Consider the following 9,501-nt stretch of genomic DNA (forward strand, 5'->3'; position numbering starts at 1 on the left):
AAGTCTTTGTTTCTATAGATTGTGACTTTCTGTTCTGTATCACTCTTGGGGCCTTTTTACCTTTATATAACTCCCCTTAATATCCCCTGTAGGGCTGGTTTCGTGGTTACGAAGTTGGTTAAATGACTGGCGATTCTGGAAGGTCTTTATTTCTCCATCAATTCTGAATGACAGCTTTGCTGGATAAAGGATCCTTGGCTGCATGTTTTTCTCTGAAAGAGCTTTAAAAATGTCCCCCCCAACCCTTTCTCTCATTCTAGGTCTGTGTAGACAGGTCTGACGTAATTCTGATACCTTTGCCTTGGTACATGAGAAATTTTTTTGCCCTGGCCGCTTTCAATACTGTATCCTTGGATCTAATATTTGCAAATTGCACTGTGACGTGACGTGGCGTAGGTTTGTTGGGGTTGAGCTTGGGCGGGGTCCTCTCTGCCTCTTGGACACGAATGTTTGTTTCCCTCGCTAGATTAGGGAAGTTTTCAGCTACAATTTGTTCAAATATCTCTTCTAGACCTCTGTTTTTCTCCACTCCCTGGGGATGCCAATGATTCTGACATTGGATCGTTTCATTGAGTCAGTAATCTCCCGTAACCTACATTCGTGGGTGTGGATTTTTTTAAGTCCATNTTGGGGATGCCGATGATTCTGACATTGGATCGTTTCATTGAGTCAGTAATCTCCCGTAACCTACATTCGTGGGTGTGGATTTTTTTAAGTCCATCTTCTGTTTTCGTTTTTTCTTCTACTAACCCATCCTCCAATTCGCTAATACGTTACTCTACCTCGGTGACCCTGGCCGTTAGAGCCTCTAGTTTTGACTGCATTTGGCTCATAGAATTTTTAATTTCTGCCAGATTCGCTCTCATTTCCGCCCTTAGGGATTCTATATTCTCAGTAACATTTTCGTTAATACTTTTTTCAAGTCTACTCATCATCTTGACCATTGTTACTCTGAATTCCATTTCCGATAATTTGGTTACATCCATATCCTAATAGTTCTGTGGCAGAGGCCACAGACTCATTGTCTTTTCTTTGCTGGGGGGGACTTCTCCTTCTCGTCATTCTGATGAGGAGAGGTTGCGGGGTTGTCCAGAGCCCAAATTATTGACCGGGACCCAGGCCATGCGCCCTTGTTTTATAGGGATCTTAGGGATGTGGGCTTCTTCTTTAACGATTTTATTTATTTATGTGGCATAGAGCCAACCAGCGAGAGAGGGAACACAAGCAGGGGAGTGGGAGAGGAAGAAGCAGGCTCCCAGCGGAGGAGCCCGAAGAGGGACTCCTTTCCGGAATGCCGGGATCACATCCTGAGCTGAAGACAGGCGCTTAATGACTGCGCCACCCAGGTGCCCCGGATTGTGGGCTTCTTGATTTTTAGCCTGCCTTCTGGGGGAGGGGCCTGCTGCGCTGATACTCAGGCAACCCTGTTTGGGTAGAGTCTCCGTGTCCCCTGCGAGGGGGGATGGGGATGGTCATGCTGTGAGCCGGTCTTTCCAGGCTTTTGTTCTCTGGCGGCTTTCCCTGGCAGTTTGCTGTGCTTCTTCTGAGAGTCAGAGCAGCAGTGGCCGAATCTCAGCCTCTGTCTCAGAACGGAGGGATTGCAGCCCATTCTCCACTGATGTTCTGGCCACTTTAACTCTGTTTCTGTTGGTGCTGCTCAACCCTGCAGCGTCCTGGGATGTGCGCCCCACACCCGGCATCCCAGCCCTCACTTCCAGGGCCGGCACCTCTGTCCTTTGTGTTTCTAACCCCGCCAGCCGCCAGCCGCCAGCTGCCCCTGTGCGCTCCCCAAGTTTCCGGTCTCAGTCTGTTTCCAGTGAGCATACCGGAGTTCCGGAGTTCCGTGGAAGTCTGGTTGCGCGCTCCTGTCTCACGGTCTTAGTCTGCTGTCTCGCGGGTGCCGTCAGCGAGTCCGCCCGCTCCCCGTGCAGGTGGCTACCGCTTCCCGGCACCCGAACGCGGTGGCTCCCTCCCCCTTGCATTTATCTTCCGATATCTGTGCGCGGTTTCACGGCTCCCCACTTCATACCTTGATACTCAGCACTGGAGATGTTCATTTGTAGAGATCCAGATGTATCTTCCTGCGTCTCAGGCTGATTCCGTGGATGTTCAGGCTGGTCTGGTACCTATCCAACTCGACTCAGGGGACCGGCTGAAAAAGGGGTCCCCTACTCCTCCGCCATCTTAACTCCCCCCCATTTGGGGATTTAAAAAATTTCTGTATAGAGAAAATGAAAGCACCAATAGGAAAAACACTTTATGGGCAAATATATGAGTTCTGGTTAAAGCTGTGATGAAAAAGAATATCATTATAAGTAAGAGTGTTATATGAATTAAACATTCTGCTCAGAAGGTTAGGAAAAGAATAAATTGATGTTGGATAATGTAAGTAACTAATGAAAATAACAAGAGAGAGGACTTCCGATTTAGCTCAAGATGGAATAACAGGAATTGGATGTACCCTCCCCACTGGGCAACCAAATAGCAGACAAAACATGTAAAACAGGGATTTTCAAGACATTCAATTCAATATAGGCAACAAAGGACTAGTGATCTCTGACAAGGAACGAGGTGAGCCCCACCTTAGAGAGTTTCCAGGCCTTGGTGCAGGAAGGGGAACCCAGGCAGACCCCAGCAGACTCCATGAGTTGAGGGGGAACTGAGACTTTGGAGGAGAGTAAGAAAGCTGGAGTTCTCAGGATGGGCTACGAAAGAGGAGAGAACTGCACACAGAGAAACCCAGAGACCTGTAGAGTACTCTCAAGTATTCAGCAGAATACGGGTCAGCAAATGCATGTAAGGAAACAGCCTGAGATGGGTCCCTGGATGGCTCTGTCAGTTAAACTTGGGTCATGATCTGAGGGTCCTGGGATTGAGCCCCATGTCCTGTTGCCTGCTCAGTGGGGAGCCTGCTTCTCCCTCTCCCTCTGCCTCTCCCCCCTGCTCATTCTCTCTCTCTCTCTCAAATAAGTAAATAAAATATTTAAAAAAGAAAAAAAGGAAACAACCTGAGGACAGGGAAAGCAGCACCAAAAGTATGAGAGATGGCAATGCCATGCACAGTGGTCACACAGAGCCAGGAAGAGTTCCTGTTCCCACCAGCCAGACTGGGAAACCTCAAGATTCACAGGGGACTGGGTAAGGTACACAGAAGAGTTTACCTCTGTAATGGGAAATAATTAGTCCTAGAAGGAGCACTGTGGAAGTGCCACCTAACAAATCATCAGAGGAATACCCAAAAGGATCAGTGCACTTTTCAAGTAACTTAATAGTGTCCCAGAACAAAGCTCAGGAATATTTATTCAAAGACAAATGTCCATTCCTAACAAGTAAATTTTACAGCTGTCTGATAAATAACTGCTAGGCAAAGCAAAGAAGTAGGAAATATGACCCATAATGAGGAGACAATTTATTCAGTTGAAAGAAACCACACAGAATGGACACAGATAGAAGAATTAGCAGACAAGGATATTAAAAGTTATAACCATAGGGGCGCCTGGGTGGCTCAGTAGGTTAAGCATCTGACTCTTGATCGCAGCTCAGGTCTTGATCTCAGGGTGGTGAGTTTAAGCCCCATGGTGGGCTCCACACTGGGCATGGAGCCTACTTTAAACAAAAAAAAGTTATAGCCATATACATATATTCAAAGAGTTAAGTAGAGACATGGAAGATGTTTAAAAAAACACTCAAATAGAGCTTTCAGAGATGAAAATTAATAAGTGAACTGTAAGACAACATAAAGCAACATAATACAAGTATAGTTGGAGTATACAGAGAGAGAGGGAAAGACAAAAAAATTTTAAATAAATAATGATTGAAAATTTCCCAAACTTGGGGTGCATGGGTGGCTCAGTCAGTTAGGTGCATCTGCCTTTGGCTCAGGTCATGATCCCGGGGTCCTGGGATAGAGCCCCACATTGGGCTACTTGCTCAGTGGAGGGTCTGCCTCTCCCTCTCCCTCTGCCACTCTCCCTGCTTGTGTTCTTTCTCTCTCTGTCAAATAAATAAATGAAATTTCTTAAAAAAGGAAAAAAATCAAATTTCCCAAATGTGATAGAAACTATAATATATATGTGTGCATATATATATATATATATATATATGAAACTTCACAAATACTCAAGCATAAGAAACATGAAGAAAACAACATAGAGGCCCATCATAATCAAACTGCTTAAAACCAGTGATAAAGAGAGAGTCTTAAAAATAACCACAGAAAAAACACATGCTATATATGGAGGAACAAGAGTAAGGATGACTTCAGATTTCTTGTTGGACACAATGCAAGTAAGAAGATAATAGAGCAATATCTTTAAACACTAAAAGAAAAAAAAAAACCTGTCAAACTAGAATTCTATGCCCAATAAAAATATCTTTCAAGAATGAAGGTGAAATAAGGTGAAAGATGTTGTTAGACGACTTCACAAAGGCTGAAAGAATTAATCACTACGACATCACACACAAACAGGAAATATTAAAGGATGTCCTTTAGGCAGGAGGAAAATGATGCCAGATGGAAATCTGGATCTATATAAGGGAATAAAGACCACTAGAAAGGGGATCCCCCCCTTTTTTTAAAGTAGGCTCCCTTTCCAATGTGGGGTTCAAACTCACAACCTTGAGATAGAGTCACATGCTCTACCAACTGAGCCAGCTGGGAGCCCTGAAATGGGATCCTTTTAATGCTTAATTTGTGTGCATATCTCTGACTTGAGTGGATGGTCAGGCAATGCCTCATACTTGCAGCTTTCTCAGGAGGATTTTCCTTGAACAGCCGAGGTTATCTTACCCAGCGGTGCCTGGGAATTATGCTGCTTCTCTGTCCTGGCAGCCCATAGTCAATGACTGACTGAGGTGGAGATGCAAAAACCCTTGCCTCAAGTTGGGACACATTTTGCGGTACAGTTTACCCTCCAGAGTGCCCTGTGGGATCAGAATGTAGCTGGACTTCACCTGAAACCACGTTCTTTTTTTTTTTTTTTAAAGATTTTATTTATTTATTTGACAGAAAGAGACAGCCAGCGAGAGAGGGAACACAAGCAGGGGAGTGGGAGAGGAAGAAGCAGGCTCCTAGAGGAGAAGCCTGATGTGGGACTCGATCCCTGAACGCTGTGATCACGCCCTGAGCCGAAGACAGACGCTTAATGACTGCACCACCCAGGCGCCCCTGAAACCACATTCTTGATTATTTCTTTTCCCTTCCCTACTCTGCTTCTCTCATTCCCTTATCAGATTCTCCTGAGAGTGCTTGAAAAATAAATCACACATATATGAACCTCTGTCTCACTCTATTCTGGGGAACCTGATTTAGGAGAGGCAAAGAGTACAAAGATATTTGTACCCAATGTAAATACCAACCAAAAGGCAATCATGTCAGGGGAGCCTCACAACAATGAATTGGATAAGATAACCACCCTGTAGATATAAATGAGTTTTCTTTTTTCAACCATTCTGTTGCTTACTTAGGGGTTCATGAATAAAGTGGCCATGACATCAGGAATGCAGGCCATACCTCAGCTTAACAACATGAACCTTTTCACACTGAAGGTTGATCTGGCTATTGTACTGTTGAGCACACAATATGCCAACAGCAGAGCTGGGCCCCTCATATGGCATCATTCCCTTGAGGGACCAGCCAGGCCCACCTGGTGGTAGGTCAGTTACCTTGGAGCCTTTCCATCATTAAATAGGAAGCAATTTGTCCTCACTGATTGTTTTCTGAATATGAATTATTTCTCTCTGTCCATTAGCTTCTGCCAGCACCCTTGTCCATGGACTTATGGCATTGCTATTCACCATCAAGGTATTCCATACAACATTGCTTCCAACCAAGGAACTCGTTTTACCATAAGTATATGCAGCAAGAGATTCAACTAGTCTTATCACGTGTCCCAAAATTCAGAAGCTGCTAGTTTTACAAAATGTTGGAAAGGTCTACTGAAGACCCAGTTTTGGTGTCAGCTGGGAGACAGCACCTTACCAAATTGGAGTGTTGTTTTAAGGGTCATGATTTGAACCAACAGTTAATACATGTTGCATTTTCTTTCATGGCAAGAGCACACTGGTTGGGAGGAGCTTCTCACAACTAGTAACACACTTGTAAGAGTTTGGCTTCTCATTTCTGTAACCTTAGCTCTTCTCATCTAGAAGTTTCAATTTCCAAGAGTGGAATGTTTCCACTAGAATACACAACAAAGTTTCCATTGGTATGGAGGCATTTTTACACAGTGGAGGAAGATAATACTATGCCTGGAATTAGGATTCGTTACCTCTTCTCCTTCTCCACCTCCTGCTTCTTCCTCCTCTTCCTCTTCCTTCCTCTCCTCCTCCTGCTGCTTCTTCTTCTTTTAAATAGGCTCCACACTCAGTATGAAGCCCAACACAGGTCTTGAACTCACAACCGTGAGATCAAGACCTGAGCTGAGTTAAGAGTTGGACACTTAACCAACTTAGCCACCCAGGCTTCCCTCATTGGGATGCTTAATACTTTCATGTTCAATAGGAAAGGTCAGTGTGGGGGAAAGGGATAATAGTAATCTGAAAAGGCAGTATGATAAAGGACTAAAGCCCGTTAAGAATGAAGTTTGGTGTCCCCTCACTATGTAAAGAATTCCAAGCAACCAAGGTTCTGAATGATGTCAAAAGTAACATGGAATAAGTAGAGGGAGAAGGATATGATAAATATCAATATGGCCTTGTGATGAGTTATGAAGTTGAGAACTAAAGCTGCTATGTTATGTATACTTTAATGAATGATTTCAATGCCCCCTTCCTTTTCCTGTCATTTTGCATAAAGAGTTTTGGCAGCACTTAACTTTATAATTTCATCAAATGGAAACAGGTTATGAGGAGTCACACTCAGACCCATGTTGATATGGGCAACATGGTAGATGGAACTGTGTTTCCCCTTGTTGGGAAGAGGGTGAGAGCATCTTCATTTGTAGGATACATCATCTTCCTGACATTTTGTTGGTCTCATCCTATTCATAGTGATGCTATTGGCTAGGAACACTGAGGCGCTTGTCCCAACCTATATTACTCTTAGCAATCCCCCACAGACATTTCCCCACCTGAGCCAGTGTTGTGGCTGGATTAGCCCTTGTGATTTTTATTATGATTTCAGGATACATTTCAGCAAGAAACTATCAGAGAAATTTGAGGAACAGGATTTATTACCCACAAGTCCTCCAGCATGCTGGAGGGCCATATAGTGAGGTTGAGGGTAAAGGGAGAGAGAGGGGAAAGGGAGAGAGAGAAAGGTCCTAGGGCTCTGCCTTTATTAGGGTCCAAGTGTGGGGTATCTGCGGTTTCATGGGTTCACTCCTCATTGGCTAATTTTTTTTTTTAAAGATTTTATTTATTTATTGACAGAGAGAGAGACAGCCAGCGAGAGAGGGAACCCAAGCAGGGAGAGTGGGAGAGGAAGAAGCAGGCTCCTAACAGAGGAGCCTGACGTGGGGCTCGATCCCATAATGCCGGGATCACGCCCTGAGCCGAAGGCAGACGCCCAACGACTGCGCCACCCAGGCGCCCCCTCATTGGCTAATTTAAAGCTTAAGAGTAGAAATTAGGGCATGGGAAGGGAGAAGTGGGGTCATCTGAGAGGTCAATTTTCCAGGTTACCCAGGGCTTTCTGAAAGAGAAAACTTCATGGGTAGTGGTGGCTCAATTCCTTATCTGGTTGTTTTGCTAGTAGCTGTGCCACACAACTGGCAAAATGTTTATTCAAGATGGATGTCTTTCTAAATGGATACCTCAGCAATCAAGAGCTTAATGCCAGGCACTTACACTGCAGTTTTGTTAGGCAGAAGCATGAAGTTGTTTTAGAGAGTTAAGTTTGGGTAGAAAGATGGGAATGAATGCTGCGTAGCAAAAGGGGTGGACTGTGCTGATGTGGTTCTTGTTTATGCCTCACCCTTCTCTGATTGATGGGTAGGGCTTGCCCGCTGCCCACTGCACTTTCTAGATCCTCATGTCCACTGGCTTCTGGCTGGGGTTGGCACTACTGGGGACCAGAAAGGAAAAGAAAGGAGGAAGCCAGGGAATTTCTTCCTCTTCCTCTCTGTTCTGGGCATCATCTATGGCAGTGGCCATGTCTCCTCCATAGACTAGTTATGGCATGTACAAATTTTTCTATATGTGACAGTGTATGTGCACATTTTAAATGTGCCTTTGAAATCTGTCTCTGGACCACTCTGTTTACTAGATCTGCCAAGAAAAAGGATTGGAAAACACTGTTTTTTTTAAAAAAAGATTTTATTTTTATATACTTACTTAGAAAGAGCATGTGCGCACTCGCGTGCGTGTGAGCAGGGGAAGGGGCAAAGGGAGAAGGAGAGAGACAATCCCAAGCAGATTCTGTGCTGAGTGTGGAGCCCAGCACAGTCTCAATCTCACAACCCTGATATCATGACCTGAGCTGAAATCAAGAGTCAGACACTTGACCAACTGAGCCACCCAGGTGTCCCCTGGAAGACACTATTAATGATACAATCTATTAAAGGAGGTTTTCTTTAAGTGAGCATTTTGGATGACTTTTCTTCATTTGGTTATTTTTTAAAAAGAAAAAAAATATGCTTCCTCTCACCTCTGTTAATACTTTGATGAATAGTGCAAACTGTCACCTGGTATTTATTTTCATGAGCCCCTAATTGCAGCTAATCAGGCATTTACCTTGCACTTACAAGCTCTTGCTGCAGATACATTTTTAGCTATCCTCCGTAAAGAAACATGATTGCTGTAGAAACCATAGAAATGAACATAAGAAAAAGTAAGAGATGAGTATCATCACTTATTACTTAAGCATAATTCCTTTTTTCTAGCCACATAGAGATCAGGAAGAGAAAACAGCATCTTAAATAGAATTTACAAAGCAGAGAAGCTGTTGACAAGGAGCTTAGATAAAAACACCATGGCATTTGCATGTAATGGAACTGTATCCAGAATGCTAATTTTATTGAATGAATAGAATTACGGATTATTTAATTTGGAAATCTCGAAGCCCAAATTAAATATTATTTTCTTCTCCAAAATGTTTCTTATTTCTATGTTAAAGAAAAAAGAGTTTCCTTGTCTAGATCAATCTGACTGACTTGCCTTTGCTGTTCAGAATATTATTGTGCAGGGGCGCCTGGGTGGCACAATTGTTTAGCATCTGCCTTTGGCTCAGGACGTGATCCCAGAGCTCTGGGATGGAGCCCCTCATCAGGCTCCCCCGCTGGGAGCCTGCTTCTTCCTTTCCCACTCCCCCTGCTTGTGTTCCCTCTCTCGCTGGCTGTCTCTCTCTGTCAAATAAATAAATAAAATCTTTAAAAAAAAGAATATTATTGTGGAACATACAATAATTTTTAGACTTAATTGTAATCTTCGTGACTGTCAAGCATAGCCCTCTAACTTAGCAGGAAATTTAGACCAAGTGACGTGGTTAGGTGAGTAAGTGGCACAGCAGAACCACAAACCATTCTCTTGACTCTACCTTTGCTACTTCCTATAAATATTAGT

The sequence above is a fragment of the Ailuropoda melanoleuca genome, chromosome 6 (assembly GCF_002007445.2).
Source record: "Ailuropoda melanoleuca isolate Jingjing chromosome 6, ASM200744v2, whole genome shotgun sequence".
Classification (NCBI taxonomy): domain Eukaryota; kingdom Metazoa; phylum Chordata; class Mammalia; order Carnivora; family Ursidae; genus Ailuropoda; species Ailuropoda melanoleuca.